Below are 19339 nucleotides of genomic sequence, written 5' to 3' on the forward strand. Positions count from 1 at the left end.
CTGCTGACTCTTCCTTAGGATAGGAAAAAAATCTGAATTCTTTATGGGTTTTTTCTTAGGCAGAAAGAAATTTACTTCTCATCATGTAAGAAACTGGGAAGCATGGGCTCTGTGTTCATGGATCAGACACATGAATCATGATTAGGCTGCAGCTGGACAGGTTGGCTAATGAAAGATTAAAAAATAACATCCACGAGATATTTTTTTTAATACTTTGCATAGATTTGATTAAAAAAAAAAAGAAAAAGAAAAAAAGTAAGATGCCCTCTGTAGTCTACTGGAACTGCAGATATTGTCAAAGCCTGAAAGCCCTTCCTTCTTGTGTAACTGCTGCCCTGGTGCGCACTGCAGTCCACAACCAAAGCCTCATCTCTCTGCCAAGACTGTGAGCAAATGGCAAGTACGGTGACTAGGGAGTATTCAGCTAAAGAGAAGAAGTTTCAGTAGTTTTTAAATAAGAAACATTTATTCTGGGGAGCAGAGAGGACTAAGAAATAGGAAAAATAAGGACCAGCAGAAAAGTGAAAGCTTGAAACTAGAGCTATAATGCATTTCACATCAGTGGTTGTCTGGATAAATAAGCAGAAACCTGGTGAACTAAAAGGGTCCTGGGGAAATTTTGTAAGGTTTTCAATTTCAATAGGTCAAAAACATTAAAGTAGCAACTTACGTCAAACTAAAAAGCATTTTGTGTCAGTTCTGAATTATTCAATCTCCTTCAGATCTTATTGTTCTAATAAAGACAGTTTCTAAAAGGGGGGTGCTAAATACAAAGTCAGAAGGGTTTGTTTCTCAAAATGTTTCATTTCACCATTTGTTTAATGAAGCATTTAATTTTGAAAATGTCAAAACATTTTACTTGCATGTTTTCTGAGTAAAAATGTTTTGATATTTTGAAATCTCCTTGTTTCTGACGAAAGCATTAGCAGAGTTCAATGCTAAATGAGATTTTTAACATCTAACTTCCCTCCCATTCTGCTCCCAGAACCCATTTTGCGAAAAGAAAAATAATGCCAGATCTTTCTGAGCAAAAAATAAACTGCTCATTTATCACCCAGCAGTGACAAAACAGCAGCTTCTGACAAACAGGAATGTGAAATCCAGGTTTGTCCTGTAACACATGAGTCCTGCTGGACTCATGGTAGCCCAGTAGGGCTGCAGGCAAACGTGCTGGGGCTGACAAAGGTGTGACCAAGATGGGAATGGTGATGCTGGGTAGCTCTGGTGGTGAGCATAAAGACTCACTCTCAGCCCACAGCATTGCACAGCCCTGCAATGGTGCACACAAGCACCAAGCCTGTGGGAAATGCAAAAATGTAAAATCAGAGTACAAAATCCCTCTGAACTGGTGTTCAAAACAATCTCCTCCTGAGCATCTCATTTGCACAACAAAAGACATCTAAGAATCTTACTTGAAGCAATTGATGCTTAAAATATTTGTGCTGTTTTCTCTTGCAACTATTTTTGCTTTTATATTTTTGTAACCATATTTGGATCTGTGGGCACTTTGAAGTTTCCACTGCGCTTTAACAATCTATTTTCATTGATTGTGTCCTTCTGGCACTCTGACCATTTCATTGTGTCCTACATCATCTTGTTTCTTCAAAAAAAATCTCATGTTTTCCTTTTGAGCTATCTTTTTGTATTTGTCTACAGAATTTGGAGGGGGAAGATGTAGAAGTCCCATTCTTAAAGGACCTCTGGATGGCCTATCCAATAGTAAAGCTAAGTTGTCCTTTCTTCAACTTGCTCATTGATAGTTCCACATAAAAGCTCTCTACAGTTCCTGTAGTGTTGGTTCCATATTCCTTCTGATGTACTTGAGTTGCTGTTATTTAGCAGCAGCAGCAGCAGCAGCAGGAGCAGCAGCAGCAGCAGCAGCAGCAGCAGTAGCAGTAGCAGTAATAGTAATAATAGTAATAACCATAAATTATATTATTTAAAAAATTAGAAAAATAAGAAATAAAACCTATAAAGGTTCACTGCAATTAATTTTTTTTTAAATACACTATTAACAAGGGTAAGTACTGCCACATAAGCCCCTCCATGCTCCCTTTTATTTATGAGGATGAAAACCTTGTGAACAATAGACACTCCGGAAAGGCACAGTCATGGCTCGTAACTCCTGAAAAAGAGCCAGGAAATGGACCTTCATCCTTATAGAAATGACCAAGGTGCAGGCAATTGGGAGGACACAGCTCTTGCCCTGCTGTTCATGTCACATGTCCAACATGCAGTGCCTGTGTTGTGCCACCCTGAGGCACTGCAGGTATTGCACAAGGAGACAAATGGGTGACAAGGATGAGCCTGACTCAGTGAACATCAGTCTCTCTGCCCTGTTTTTTTCTGCTGAAGCACTGTGTACAGCACTCTTCTCAGTTAGCACAGAATTAATTTGTAATGATTACTTCAAAATTTTATAAATTATATTGAGTGAGATAATATATGGTAACTGCACATATTACAGAATGCATTGATGGCTTTACAAAAAAATGTCATGACAGGGCAATTATACTGCAGCAAAACAAATTATTGCAAAGTGGCTCAAATTGTATTTCTCTCTAGTAAATGAATCATAACACTTTAACGCCCTCAGATAATCTGCAATTCAATGAACAAAAATAGAACCCAAATGACAACAGAGAAGTTAGAGTGCTTAGGGCAAAAAAGATGTGAAAAGAAGACAGGGAAGAGAAAGAAATAATAGACTGAGAGATAATACACTGTGCAGAGTTTAAGCAAAACAGGATCAAAGTTGCTGTGCACTTTTATTTTTACTACTTTTTTGATTCATTGCCTAAAAATAATTTATTATACAGCTGAATGACAATTAGTATTTACAAGAAAGTGAAATTACTACCATTTTTCTACATTAAATATTACTGTAGATCTAAAAGTGTAGTTTAATTTCTACAAATTAAACTTCAGTTCTCATCACGTTCTATTTTGCTCAACCTGAGCTGACTTCTGCAAATTGGCTCAAAATGATTTAGAATTTCATGAGAATGTTACCCTTTGTAACTCATTAATGACTTAGTATACTCTCAGTAGTCTACACTGTAGACAGGAGGAAAAAAAAAGGTCTCCAGGAGTGGAATATAAGCAGAATTAAATACAGTGCTAGCAATTGAGAATATGGAGATATTATAGTGCTGTGGTGTGACCCTGATCAGTGGCTAGTGAGCTCAGTGCATTGGCCCCCATTGTTATCTTCACCCCTCGGGGCACATAAGGAACATAAAGACAATTTTGCATGGCAAAATGCAAAGACATGGGCACTGTATTTATTGGCAGACATCTAGTACTTTGTGGGATCTTTCAAATATGTTCTTCAACCATTTCATAGATGATTCTTATTCAAGTGAAAAAAAACTTCTGTGAGATGTGTAAATTCACTAGTATTAGACCATTTCTAGGCCCAGTGGAAAATCAGTCTAAGTATCAATTTTCTATCAACTCCTGTTTTGAATGGCAAAATATTTTCATTGTAGGATTTTTACTGGTAGTGTGTAGTGGCAGAAAAATCACAGCATTTGCCATCTCTCTATACTCTTATGGACCAGAAGGAAAAGTAAAGATGCTGATCCTTTGGTTAATGCATTACCACAATAACAGATGCACAACAAACAAGTGATTGAAACAAGAACTGATGCACAAGAGTGAGAGATGAGACTGATGGATTGGTTTTATCTGTGGGACAATTACAGTTCCATAGGGAGAAATCATCTCTTTTCATTTAAAATTCAGAATCCCATCTGCCTGCTCCCCCCATCACTTACATTAAACTCTGCATAATTACTATAATAATGTTTCAACAAATGCAGTATAATGCAAGCCTCTTCAGAGTGAAGAAGAAAATCTTTAGATGAAGGAATGAACAGTCAAAAATTGCATTATGAAATTAACTTAGTCTTGCTTTTCAATTTGTTGTTATGGTAACAAGAGATCCAAAATTGTTATATACAAGACATTGTACCAGGATAAAGCAGTTCTTTTATCTAGAATTTTACAAGTACCACACAGAGTATAAGATATTCATTCCATATGTCTGTTCCTTAATTGTAGAACAACAAATAACACTGTAAACCCCTGTGCATACCTATTTTATAAAAAAAAAACAAGGCAAGAAAACAAAAATGCAAGGAAAAAACTGTTTCACAGGATTTTCCATAAAGATCCCATCCTGGCAGAATGAAAAAAAACCTCTAGACAAATAATTATATCATATGAATGCAGACTTTTGATATAAATTCAGAAATCTTACTACCAGTGACCTACAAGAATATTCTATGTCAAGGACAAAATCCCAAAAATTCCTTATGATGTTCTAAAAATGAAAAAGATTAGTTTTCTAACCTCCTGAAGTGGCAAATTTGATGTCTTTTTTTTTCACCACAGAAACATTCTGAAGCAATTGAAAAAAAAAAAAGAAAACAAATCAAAAGCATGTCAAAAACCTGTGAGTATGATGATGCTCTCCTGAAAAACAACTGATAACTAAAGAAACATTTCTCGTCTGGAATTATCAAGCTGGAACAGTTAACTTTTTAAGAAATCAGAGAGTTTTATTTCTTTCCTCAAACTCAGTCAAGCATGAGATGACCACAGCAAAATGTATTATTCTGGGGTCATTTATAATACATAAATAATGATATGGCAAAATCTGTTCTGAAGGCAAATTTATGGTAAACCAAAATAACAGTTTAGAGAGACAGAAACATCCTGGACAATATTGTTCTTGAGTATCAAAATAGAACCACCCAGTTAACAGAGTGACTTGATTTATAAATAAAATGATAAAAAAAACCAACCCCTATGGCAACTGGCAGAAAACAGACACTGAAAACTTCAATTGCAGCCTTCTGATAACATGGAGTACAAGTGAAAGGAGATTAAAGCAACATTACACTTCATGCATGAAAAAGCTGCTTGAAAACAGGAATATATATGGAAGATGATTTTATTTCTTAGTACTAGCTGATTATGAAGCAATTAATGCTTTTTTACATTTCTTTTGACTCACGCACATGACAGAAGCTTTGCAAGGTCTCTATAATATTTTATGAGAAATACTCCCCACGTTGAAGTGAAACACAGAAGACCTGTGTTTTCAAAGTACAAGAAAGGAAGTCTGGTGAAGGTTGATGGTCAGCTTACAGTTTTGGGTATCCTACTTTATCCCTGAGAAAAGCTAAGGTTTTCTCTTCCATGTGGAATGAACCACTTTGCCTGATGAACTCTTACTCATAGACAGGGACTTGTAACAAAACCAAAACCTGAAAACTGAGCCATGACTTGCCTTCATAGATGAAATCTATATTTACATCCACCACTCCACTTTTCCTCAGTTGTAGACCAGAAAAGGTAGCCTGCCTGTGGCTATGAATTGCCCACAGGGCTGTATAACTGTTAAAATGTAAACAAAGAGCGAAGAAATTAAAAAGTAAGGTTTACGTGCTAACTATGGTAATTATTCTGAAAAAGATGCTAGGCTTATCTGCAGTGGAAAATAAAGGCCTCAGTATGGAAGGGGTTGCAAACGAGGTACTCATGCAGAAGAATCTGTATCATAAGAGTTAATAGTTGGTGCTGTCAAAATTAATTGGCCTTCTGCTTCCCAATAACAGCAAAGCCATCTGGTCTCCAATAAAATGAAGGGCACCATCAGAAAAAACAGAAAAGTCATTTAGTCAATGGTTTGACTATAAGTATTATCTGTTTAATGCTGACTTTTTTGGATTTTCTTGTGGAAGGAGTTGCGGAGAGCTGCTACTGTGAGTGCTCTGGTGAGCGCTGAAATGGCTGACAACTTCCAATATTCATGGTATTTGATGCAGAGCTCAGAAAGTGAAGGAAGTGGACATCTAAATATCTATTTGATGGTGATGAATTACATAATGTCACTGGTATCTGGCTCATTGGAATTTAATGGAGAAGTTGGAGTTAAGCAATGAAGTCAATAACACTGATGACCATATTTAGGATTCAGCATGATTTTAGGAACAGAGCTGCTTCCTGAACTGGGGCTAATGGAATGCATTTTTAGAATCCTGTAAGACAATTAAGCACTCCATGTTTCCTCTAGCTTGCCTATATTTTGTTACAAGCTAGCAGTATAAGTGAACCAGTCCTAATATCTTACGCTTAACTGAACACCTGAATCACCTAATGTTTTTTCTTTTTTTTCCTATAATCAAAGGTATATTTGACTTTGTACCATCTGTTAACTACAACAGTTGCCAGAATGAAGAGAGAATGTAAAATAAGTTATGAATATTGAAGTTCACTTTCCTTTTGATTGCTTCTGTTATTTTAAAGAGTCAATTCATTTTCTATTTATTTTTTTAGGAAACACTGAGCTGGGAGACCTCTGAAAATGTCTATGACTCACTGAAGTTTTCTTAATTCCTGCGATCTTTAAAGGCAGTTTTGAAAAATTTGAAAAGATTTTTTTGTCCATCCTATAAAATGAGAGAGAAGACAGGTTCTAGGAAAGAAAACATGGAGCACTTTTATTCCTCCCAGTGTTCAGGCTATTTTCCCCCCAGAATTCTATTAAATTTTGCAGGAGAATAAATCTGTTGTACAAATAACATATTTTAGAATTTAAATTAAGCAGATGAGGATCATGACAGAACTTGGCTTTGTGTTATCTTTCAAAATGCACATTCATTTGTAATGGATTCTAATGAGGATGCTATAGAAACATTAAGTAGTTTGAATTGGAAGGGATCTTTGAACACCATCATCCCTTGTAGTGACTATAGATATCTTCTACTAGATCAGGTTGTTTAGACTCCTATCCAACATGGTTTTGAATATTTCCAGGTATGGGGCTCCTGCCACCCCTCTGGACAGCTTGTTTCAGGGTTTAAATGTGCTCATCCTAAAAAAAATAATCTTCTTTCTAGGTAGTATAAATCTACCCTCTTTTCATGTAAAACCAATTTCTCTTCTCTTACCATAACAGGACCTGTTAAAAAGTTTAACAGGACCTGTCCTAGTCTTGTAAACTCCCTTTAAACACTGAGAGGTCTCAATAAGGTCTCTCTGGAGCCCTCTCTTCTCTAGGTTGGGCAACCCCAATTCTCTCAGCCCTTTGTCATAGGAGAGGTGAGAGGATATGTGACCCCAGAGCTGGATGTAGGGTTACAGGTGGGCTCTCACCAGAGCAGAGCAGAGCAGAGCAGAACAGAGCAGAGCAGAGCAGAGCAGAGCAGAGCAGAGCAGAGGGGCAGAATCCCCTCCCTCCCCTGCTGTCCACACTGCTTTGGATGCAGCCCAGGACATGTTTGGCTCTCTGGGCTGGGAGTGCCCATGACTGGGTCATGTCCAGCCCCTCACCCACCAGCCTGTGTTGATAACTCCCCTCAGTATGTGAAAAATACCACAGTGTAGCGGTTATTGAAATGCTTCCTCTCCAACCCATCTTAACTGATACTTCATACATCTTCCAAAATACTGGTGTCTAGAGAGTAAGTCATGAGCAGCCACTGAGAAAAGACCTTTAAAACTACATGAAAGGAGGCTGTTTGGAAGCGGGATTGTTTTCTGCTCCCTATAACAAGAGGTAGCACGAGAGGAAGCAACCTCAAGTCGCACCACGAAAGTTCAAGTTTGGATATTAGAAAAAAACTTCATTACTGTAAGGGTTTCCAAATGTTGTAGCAGCCTGGCTCTAGAGGAGTCACTGGAGTTATTTAAGACCTATAAATATGGCCCTTAGGGACATGGCTTAGTAGGTAGCTTGGCTTAGCAGTAAACTGCTAAGTTTATGGTTAGATTAAATGATCTTAAGGGTCTTTTTCAATCTGAAGTGTTCTATGATTTATTCTCTGATATTGTGCCTCACTACTCAGATCTGTGTGATGTTTGATCAAAACAGGCAGCTAATCCTTGTGCTTTGCTTTCCTGAATGGCTGCCATTAGATACATCCTCTAGGGACATCCACAGACTCAGCTCCTGATGGAGATACTCTTACTTTTGTTTGAATTCCTTTTCTGGACTCTATGGTATTCTGGATAACAGCTACAGAAGAAAACTAATCAAACTTGCATTAAAAGGAATAAGAATCTGGGACTTGATTTTTTTCCAACTGTTTATCCATTGCTCAGTTATTTTGATAACCTCTGAGTTTGCTTTACATAGTCTGTTGACTAATAACAAAATAACACCTATTTTGGAAGACTTTACTCTGCTCATTTCAATTTGGGAACAGTATCAACAAATAAATGACATTTCAATATCATGAGCCAAAAATTAATCTTTAAAAAATTTAAGAACAGGCACAATTTAATTTTTGTTTTACCTTTTTTTTCTCATTGCATCTACTTCATAGAGGTATGATATAATATAATTAATCCAGATATAACCTGAGATTCTCATAAAGTTGCGTTCAAGCAAATAAGTAATGAGTATATTTTTTGATTAATTTTACAATTTATTCTACTAAAAGAAACTAATTATTTAGTTTGTTCACTTCTGCATAGTACAGAAACGTCAAATGAATAGTTATTGTCTAGTGGAGGCTGTTGCAAATACTTGCATGCAACAATACTGAATACATATGCCCGTAACAATAACAAACTAAATTTTAAAATGAAATTATTTGGAAACTGGAACACATGAATCTTGTTGATTTAGACACCAGCTATAATCATGGGCAACAGGTTATGTAATTTGAAATGCAGCTAAAGTATCGTATTTTATTTTTGAACGTGAATGATTATTAGGAATTCAGGTCTTTTTACAACTGGCTTTGCCCGGATAGTTATATGTTGTGTTCCTGTTTTCAACAGCTCATCCAGTGTGTGAAGCACCAATATCCACCTCTGCTCTGTTTTTTTTATAGGCAACTGACACTGTACTGATGTTCCTCTCTACTCTTCTGGTATCATACAACATAATTAATGCTTTCTCCATGTATATAGTGCCATTTTGGCACTGGTTCTCCATTTAACATCACCCAGAGAAATTGTCATCAGCAGTAGATAGAAAATCTTTCATTTTGGTGACAATAAGTAGATCCATGTTGCCTTGATGAAAGCAGACAGAGCATGTTTGCACTGAATATTAACCAGACTGCATCTGTGAAAAAGCTGTGGCAGGTGATACTTGCCAACAGAGTCCAGCCAAGCCTAACAATCATACCAGCCCCTGGAGTGCCGGCTCAGCATAAACTCTCATTTCAGGAATCTTTTATGTTATGTTACACAGAACGTGGATGCAGGGTGATCCAGGCAGGCTCATATATTTAGCCTGATTGCTGAAATAGTGAGGACACTTTCTCTGCCCCAGAAATTGTAATTTTTAAAGACAGAATAATTAGAGAAAGGTGGCAAATTTGCTCTTGGATCCAGGGCAACATAATCTTACACAAATCATATAAATCTATTTTGGTATCCTTCTTTGTTGAAAAACCTGATCCTTTGGAGGATCTTCAGTCAAGGCCTTTGTCAATGCTGTGTCTGAAATAATCAAATAAACCATAAAATATTTAGATTTTCCCTAATTATTTAGAGAGCAGGCCAATTGGAGAAGGGAACCAGCAGTTTTGGTGAGGGATTACTGTTCTTGGAAGAGGAAAATTACAAACACTGCTCCTCAAGATTCAGTCTAGGAGGAGATGTCTTATCCAATGTTTTGAGACTGCAGAGAACAAAATCCTGGGGGAACAAGATCACTAATGTGTAATATCTTCTTTAAACATAGTGCTTTATCCATAATCTCATTTAGAAAGAACCTCTCATTTTAGAATCTCAGAGCATTTTACATAGGTTAGCATTAGAACACCTTTTAAGAATATTGAATCCATTTCATACATTTTTGCAAAGGAGAACTGTAGAGGGTCTGTAACTTACCTCAAGTGACTGAGAGAACAAATGAGAAAAAGCAGAAATAGGAGCTAGAAATATTGATCCTTACATTCTGATGTGAGGGCCAGATAACAGCAGGCAGAGTTTGTTTTCAGTATTACAATTACAGTTTTCAAAAGGATCCTGTACTTTTAACCTGGTGAATTTTTTCATGATGGATGTTCCGTTTCTTAGGAAAACAGGATTTTCCATTTAAAAAGCCAAGCAAATCTGCAATGGAAAAGTTTTTGTGGAATAACTTTTAATTTTGACTGGAATATGTTAAAAGGGAATGGCAGATTGGCAGCTGCATGTCCTTATTTCCTTGTAAGAAAGGTTTTTTAATGATCTGATTCTCACTGAAAGATAGGAAGTTACCACAGAAATTAGGCATGATCTGCTTCTAACTTCTTTTTGAAGGGACACAACTGTGTATCACAGATTAAGTAATCTAATTTCTGAGAACTGTCATTAATGCAATACCATAAATCACGGTTATATATCTATGGATTGAAGCTCTATCTTAGTAGCAAAACTTAAAAATAAAATCTAAAATATAAATAAATATTATATTTTAATAAACATTGTTTTCAGGAAAATAAATACACCCTTGGCAATAATAGTATTGCTTTTCTTTTCTTCTTTCCATCGATAAATATCAGCTGTGTCTTTCTCAAATGATCATGTTACATGTTCCCGCACTTCATATAATGAATTCTTACATGAATTGTAGATTTTTAAAAACCCTATAAATTTCAATTTAGGCTTCTGCTCTAATCACTCTTGGTCTACTCTTTTCAGACATTATCTATTTTAATCTTCACTCATGCATCATTACAAAAGTCAGGTTTATTTTATTCCATAATCGCTCATATTTCATTTTATCCACCAAGATTTCATTATATCTTGTCTTTTTTATGTACTTCTGATATGATGAATCTCACAGAGCAATATTTTTAAAGGCTGCTGCTACAACATCTGTGAACTCACCTCTCTAGAATTTGACATCTTGACTATTCTGTCAGGTGTCACTGACTTCCAGATAGTTACAGGATTTATTGTTATTGATCTCAAAAGTGCTGCTGCCTTAGGTTCTGACACCATCCTTCCTTATTAAAAAAAAAAAAAATCCTAGTTGTTTTTTTCTGATGTTTCTCACAGTGTGCTCTATCTAAGGGACTCTGATTATGAAGTGGATTCAGATTGCTTGACGTAAATGGAACTTCCTGATTTACTGCTAAATTGTGTCAGATATGGGTCACAAGCTTCTCTGTACCAAAGACCACCCCTTCGTTTTGCTGGCATGATGTTATCTGCTTTAAGAAGTATATTTTTACCTAGAACAGTAGTACAGAATGCACATCATTTGGGAATCTCTTGCAAACAGCCTTGGACAAAACAGGTCCACTTAATAGTATCTCATTTACAGGGCACATGCATTCTGGTTGCCTCGTTATTAAATATTCCCTGATTCTCTATTCAGGTAGTTATGAATTATAAAGATTACCTTGACTAGGACTTGAGCTCAGCACTGAGAAAGAGCAATTTCGTTCAATCTGATGACTCCACATGGCTATATCTATCCCACAGCATTTACCCACCCTATATTTTGTATCCTGCCCTAGTCTAGCCAGGAGACACACCAGAAGATACCACAGGTCCCTCTGTGCTACGAGGCTTTTTGCAAAGTTTCAGCTAAGAAAAACAGGGCAGATCGTAAGTGTGCTGAAAAGTATCACTTTTTACAAATCTTTCCCCTACATACCTCATTTAACTTTAATGTCCATACTGTGATCCTTATCATCAATAGTCAAAAGACAACATTAGGTGATATCCTTCTGCCTTCCTTATTGCCTGTTGGATAGAGACATGAACAAAGGCATCACTTCCAATTTCAAGGGCAAAAATCAGTTGACATATGGTCACTAAATGTGTTACAGCATTTTAAAGCTGGCCTTATCAGAGAAGCAGATGTAAACACCATGAGTTACAAAAAACTCTGTGAGCATTATCCTGAAAATAATGTTCAATGGCAACAGATACTGGCATGTCCTAATCAGAAGTCCCAAAAGGATGGAAGAAAAAGAATCTACCACAATTTAACCAAATATTAATGAAGAAAACCTGAATGCCCTAATATCCTAAATAATTAATTCCTTTCCTTTCCCCCATTCTCCGTTTTGCTTTGAAAAGTTTGTACTGACAAGAAGAAGCTGAGCATATTCACATTTTGTGCCAGTGAAGATACCCCTAGGGTGCTTCTAGAGCAGAATCACAGCTTGGAGTGCCTTCCCAAAAGCCAGAAACCAGACAGGATTGCCCTGGTCCTTCAGGGGGAAAAAACCGTCAAAAAACTGTCAGAATAAACAGATTTACTATCACTTAATTGTCCATCATATTTCACTAAATAAAAGACAAACCTAAAAACTCCCCCCATATTGCCTGTCTGGCAGTGCATTTGCTTTATGTTCAAATTTGAGCACTGCCTTCTTATAGACGACTAAAGAATCATTCATTAGAGTAAAACAGATCTATAGATAACAGAGAACTCCAGTCCCCATAATCCTCTTGCTGCGGCTTCTTGAGAGTCATGTGCTTTCTGCACTATAAACTCATGGAAAAGAGTTGGGAGACATGTATCATGTCTCCATGATTCTTCTTTCCTTTCTCCTCAAAGCCTCCTTCTTAGCCCACCTTCCAACTGCCTTGGGTCTGCAGCATTTAAATTTTCACAGTTGTGCTTCTTGTGTGTGATGTACTTGGAAGTGCTCTGTTTGAGAGGTACAACACAGGCGCTGCTGCACTTCCTTGTTCTACTCAAAAAATGAACAGCAGTTCTACTCCCTGGCTGAACTGCCAATATTAAATCATTGCCATGAACGAGCTTTGGGGTTTTTTAAAGAAACTTTGTGTGATTTCCACAGATATATTAAAATTGTGCCTATGAGAGACGTCACATTTGGGGAGGGGGGCAAATAGGAAGGCTTTTTGGAATTCCTCATTTGGCATGTCAGTAATTGAGTAAAATGAAACTTGGGGAAAATGGACTGAAACTTGTCCATGAGGAGACATTAAAAGAGCAGTGCACATAAACACACGAACATATGCATTATGGTGCAGAGGTATAATGAAGTGTGCTGGAAAAACAAAAGGCGTGGTGTGATATATTCCAGAAAAGTTGGATTGAGTCTGTTACATGAACTAAGATGACAGGGCAATTTCAGCAGTCATGTTTGGTCTCTGAATATTAGTGGCAGCAGACAGAGCTTTTAGGTATCTACACATACGTGTAGCATGCATCGTGTAACTCAGTAGAAAATTAGTGGGGAAACAGGAAGAAACTGAAAAAATAAAAATAAAGTAAATATCAGGAGTAAAAGTAACCTTTGCATTCAGATCTGTTAAACTGCAAAGGGGTTTCCTAAAGGAAGCAAAAACAGCAAAAACATAATCACTTCTCTCATTTAAAACAGGATCAGAAAAACCTACAGGGCTACATTCTGCTCCAATTTGCCAAATATCATTCTAGCTTCAAAACTCTGTATTTATTTTTCCACTGATACCAGCTAAAGCAGAATCTACTTCTCATTGGGAACCATTTATTTTAGCAAGGATTAGTAGAAAGATCGAATATTCAATTCACCAGGTCTTTTTTCATTGCTAATAGCTATGGCAAAATCTATGGGATTGAGTCTCTTAAAATAAATATTCTAATAGATTTTAATATGTATTTAAATTACTTAAGTTGATGTCCTAGGAATGTTTGAGGGCCCAGATGACATGGTCAATTACATTAGCAAAAATATGGCAAAAAATGGCAAAAAATGTTATTTTCAAAGAACATTCAAATTTTCAGTGAAAATGGATACTGTTTTGAATCTTTTGTCACTGCTTTGAATGTTACTAAGCCATATTTTTATATCTGTGGAATTGAATTGTCTTGAGATCATAAAATAAATTCCACATACTTCTTTGTTTGTTTGGGTTTTTTGTTGCTGATTTTTTTCTCCCATGAATTAGATTCAATATCAAAATTCAAAGTTTGTTCGTATGGCTAATGGAAGTTTAGCATTTTGTAGACCCATTCATTTATTTATTTAGCGTGCATTGGCTTGTTCTCTTCTATAGAGGGAAGCTCTAATTTATGTAAAACAAACTCTCACAGGGTTTATGTGAAAAACATGTCTTGAGAATAAATCCAAATAAAATAATATCAATTGAAAGTCTGTGAAATATTATCATCTTGAAAGTCACATCACATTTTGGGTAAGCAGCTAATGACTTTGGTGGTCTCTCTGATAAAGGGTGCTAATTTTTCAGGATGAAGCTTTCTAATTAGAGCACTGATTCTTCTTTAAATATAGCTCCACTTTTTGCTGCTAAAAATCATTTAAGGTAATTATTTAGAGAATCCATTCAGTGACGATAAATGGCCTTCACATGTTTTTTCTGTACAGATGATGAAATTTCAATGGTAATACAAGTAGTTCAATAGTTAAATCTCTTTTGCAAATTAGATTGAAATTGTCTTTTAAAGTTTTTTGGGGTTTTTTTTTTGTTCAGTGATAAACTTGGACAGCTGATCCATCAGCTTGATGATGGAGAGGATATCAGATAATTATAACTGTTGTTGTTTAGCTAAGCTCTATTCATTGAATATACATTTCCATTCTCTTGGCCACTGGGTATATGGTTCCTGCCCAGGTTCTTGATGAATTTTAAGTACTTTATATCTTTGTACAAACCTATCTCCAGCCTGTTTTCCTCCTATACTGACTAGCCCTAGGAAAGTTCAGCACTGTGCTTGGAAAAACACCTATCCTCTGGGTTAAAGTATGTAAAAGTAATGCTTCTATTTACTACTTGATAGTCCTCTTTTGAATTTTAAAATAATTCATTAATGCAGAAGAAAAAAAGAAGCTGCACACATTTTACTGCCTGAGAACACCTTTAAATCCCACCTCTTCAGATCACCTAATTTCCAAAAAACTAAATTATTAATTGTAATTGTTCATTACTGGATGAAGTGCTTAAAGTGTTCAGAGCTTTGCCTCTCGGTGTCTATCAAACCAGTTGCCAGTTGATAAACACAAGTGCCTCTGTCTACAGTGAGATATCTGACTGACATTGCACAGAGAGAACTGGCTCGTTAGGTGTCAAAATGGTTGGGATCAGCAGTGTTATTCAGCATGCCCACAGGGGTATAAAATAGTATAAAAGTAGCTTAAAGCTAGGAAAAAACTCAGACTGTACTGTTGGAACCATAATTTCAAATGTTATCGCTATGTCAGTTCTATTTTGTGCTCACCAACTTGCAATCATTTTTGAGGAGACCTCCATAGTGAAGGTGTTGTGGTGAATGCCCAGGGATTATTAACTGCCTGTTCAGGAGTGAAGAAGAAGACAAAGTAAAGCTGGTTTTGAAGGGACAGAGACCACAGCGGGACAAAACCCACATCTCCCTTCTCTTTTTTGACTAACTGGAAACAGAAGGCATGCAGCACCTTGCAGGGCATATGTCATGCCATTGCCAAGAACTCTGACACCTTTGCTGCCATAGCAGCTTTAGATCATATTTTTGAAGAAAGAAAATGGGAGTTGAGAGAACGAAAGGTTACCTAGTTCATTCTCTTTCCCCAAAAACAGACACAACCACACCTACATCACATATCCTGTGTTGTGATAGATTTTTAAGGGTTTTTTTGGGAAAAATAAAGGGATAATATTTTTAGTGATTACTTGCTTTTTATGTAGTATGCATGTGCGTTTTGTTAAAAAGTCACCTGCTCTGGAATGATATTAAGGTAAGGACAAGAAAGGTTTTCGCTTTGAAACATAACTGGGAGTGTAATAGCCCTTGATTTGCTTACCCTTTTGTCCTGGGGGGGACAAGATCTCCTAATTTGTCTCAAAACTAGAACACCTGTTTAAAAATTCCCAAGTGCAATTGGCTGCATGGGACTGAGGACAGCTCTGCACCTTCCTATCACTGTGTTCATATATTCCATTCATTTCAAATTATGTAAAAACACTATCATGTACTTTTGGAATTGAACATAAATGTGGTTCAGATGGCATTATATGAATTAAAAAAATAGATTCACATACTGTCCCAGTCTACAAATGTACTATATTTGGGTCTTCAAGACTAGTACTCAGTGCCTGCACTGGTACCTCAAAGTCAGTTCTCAAAACCCAGGGCTGCTGCCCTTTCCCAAGCCTTGTGTAAAGGCAGTGCCGTGACTGTGGTCCTCTCCTAGCATTGCCTTCTCCTGAGAGCTGCAGGCTACACAGCAGCACTGTCTGTACGTAGAACCAAACAGGAACCCTGTAGTTACTCTGCTGATCTATCCTCAGATATTTTCTGCATTTTACATCCTATTTCTGGAGAATTTAGAAATAATGGAAACTATAATGAAGTTGTGAGCCTAAGCAAGTTCACAAAGAAAAATGAGCTAAACACAGAAAATATATTCCTGGCCAAATAGACTTGATTTTATTGGAGGACAGTAAGAAACAGGACACAGAACAGGTACACTGGCTTTTATAACTGACCCATTCAGTATGACCATAGTCATTCTGCAGAATTCAGAATGTACTTCATTCTTTCATAAAAATTCACTCCCTAAACCCAAGTACCTTCTCCAGGATTTAATGTGCTTTTTCAATTACATAAAAAATATCTCTCTTAGGAGGCAAAATATTGCCATTATAGAGTTGACAAATATGAGCTGTTTGGATCAGTATTTAGATTAATTCCAAACAGAATATCTTGGGTTGTTTCTCCTATTTCTCAGGGTATTTCACAACCTTTGGATAGCCTGGCTTTATTTGTCCTGCCTTAATTCATTTTTCCTGATGGCATAGTTGCTAAGTATTTTTGAAGGTGTTTAGCTGTTGCTCTTCCCCTTGTTTTCAGCTAGATTATATTTGCAGCATGTTACACTGATTGACAAGACCAGAAAATCAACCCCAAGGAATTGCTTACAAAAAATCCCAGATTGGTGTGCGTAATTTTGTCTTTCTTCCCCTTCTAGTTGTGAAGGATTTTTCACCACTGTACTATTTATATTATCATCCTGATACAAGCTTCAATCAGGCGCTTTTAGCTGTACTGCCTGGAACTTAGAGGATTCCTCTTTTTAAAAAATAGAAGAGAGAGAAAGAAAATCGGATGAGAGTTTGTATGTGATTTCATCTACCACGTTGCACAAAGTGACTGAAACTGCCAACCCACAAAGAACTTAAGATTTCTGGTGGAATTTCAGGCTACATTGGAACCTTTCTGTTTTATCCCTTGCGCTTCCACATAGATTAGATAAGGCCCTTGCTGTTCATGGTGTGCTGCTTTGGTCATGATTAGCGCCATTACCCACTCTCAGAAGACCTTGTTATGTTTATGAGATTATGGGATGAATCAGGATTGGGGTCTGAACAGTGGGAGGCATGAAGGGGACTCACATCTGCCAAGCTTTACCCCCGTGGGCAGGCAGCTGAGTGGGAACTCAGCACATCACTCCGGATGTCCAGAGTCGCTGCAGACCCCCTCAGGGGGTTTGGAGATCCTGGCATGGTGCCCAGAACACCTGGTGGCTTGACTTTGATCCTTCTAGTGAATTGCCAACTTGGTATGGGGATTTGAAAATCACACGAGTTTGAATGGTGTATTTACAGGGTGCACACAGGCTGAAAATGTAGATTTTAGGATTTTTGGTAAAGGGGTTATGGGCACAAGATGGAGGGAACAGGGCGTGTCTCCTTCTTCTTTCTTCTTCTTGTTCTCCATTTTCTGCTGTAATGTTGGCACTTGGGATTGGTTTAGAGTAGAAGTGCACTGCCTAACATAGGTGATAGGTATTGGGAATTAAAGGTAAATATGATGTACGTAGTTTGTAGTATAAAAAAGACGACATTGCCTTGGGAGCAGTCAGAGTGCTTGTGGCTGCCTTGCTGAAGAGACCTCTGCTTGGCAGGGAGAAAATTTTATAGATAAGAAATAATAAACAACCCGAAGACGGAACATTGAAGAGTCCTGTCTCATTCTTCAGAGTGCGGGGTCACTCCAAGACCACCCGACTCATCTTGGGGCAGAGAACAGATGGCCAACCCAAGAGCAGTCACCATTGAAGTTGTTTTGTCTTAGGTGCTGACGCTTAATTTTCTAGTTGAAAAAATTCACTGTGCTGGCAAGGTATCCTAATGTATCTTTTTCAAGAGAATAGCATCAATATATATATTTGCAATTCTGTGCACAGGTTTTTATACTTCTATAAAATGCAAGAAAATGTTGAAATTCTGTGTGGAAGAAGGAGCTGCACAATTTATTATCTGGTTTTACTGCTCTCTGCCTCAGGATCATGCCACAGCTTCCTTGCTATCCTTTTTTTTTTTGCTGGATGTGACTGTGCACCTAGCATGTGAGCAAGCCAACCTAAGCCATTTCAGTGATCTTAATTACTCACAAACCTACTCACACGGGTCTTTCCCGGCTCTCCTTAGCCTGTCCAGTCCTGTGGTAGGGCATATAAGAATCTTTTTGCTTATCTGTACCTGAGAAAATAAATAAATCTTTTATTCTGCAATATCAGTCCTGTCAAAATTATCCAGCCAGCAGCTGCACCACAGCTGGAGAGCTTTGGTGAGTGGGACTCAGTCCTAGTGCTCCTGGCACCTCTTACTCACTGCAGTGCCTTTTCTGAACAATGACAATGCTGAGAACAAAAGGCCACTGCTTTCAGATCTGAACTGGCCTTCAATAATCTCCTGAGTGAGTGAACAACTCAACTTGTCAAGACGTGAACCCTTTGGTAAGTAGACACCTGAGAGATGACATTTCCTCACCCGGTCACTGATAAGAATATTTTGAATGCAGTTTCTGTAAATGGCCTTCCAATCTGCAGGTGAGTGGCCTCAGGTATTTCCTAGAGCTTGTGGTCATTCACTTTCCAGAGAGACTGCAGGTCCTCTGTGTTTAAACATTCTTAAAAGACATTATTTACTATTAATGTTGTAAAAGCTATGCTACTGACTCTGCATTGCTTGGGTTATTTTATAAACCTTATATATCATGGTGGCACCAAAACAGGCAATTTACATCATTCAGCCTATTCAAATGTGATTTATGTGATAAAACATATCTGCACAGTATGCATCTGCATCTTTGCCCTCACAGAATTCAGTAAAAAACCTTTCACTAATCATAGTCATAAAATTGAACAAATTTCAGGGACATTAAAAAGTATTGAATGCAAATGCAGCTAGATTCTATTCCAGTGTAGTTTGCTATATTTTTTCATGGATTCAAGGAAATTCCTTGTTCTGATTAGCAAAAGAGAAAGAAAATTCTTTTGCAGTGTTTTAGCTCTGCTTCCTTTTACATTATTGTAGTTCTGTTAAGTGTTGCTTTGACATTTGATATGTGCAGGTTTTTATCACAATCTGGACATTTCTGTCATTAAAAGCTACTATGATCCCAGGTTGTTGC

This window comes from Geospiza fortis, unplaced genomic scaffold (assembly GCF_000277835.1).
Source record: "Geospiza fortis unplaced genomic scaffold, GeoFor_1.0 scaffold240, whole genome shotgun sequence".
NCBI classification, from domain to species: Eukaryota; Metazoa; Chordata; class Aves; order Passeriformes; family Thraupidae; genus Geospiza; species Geospiza fortis.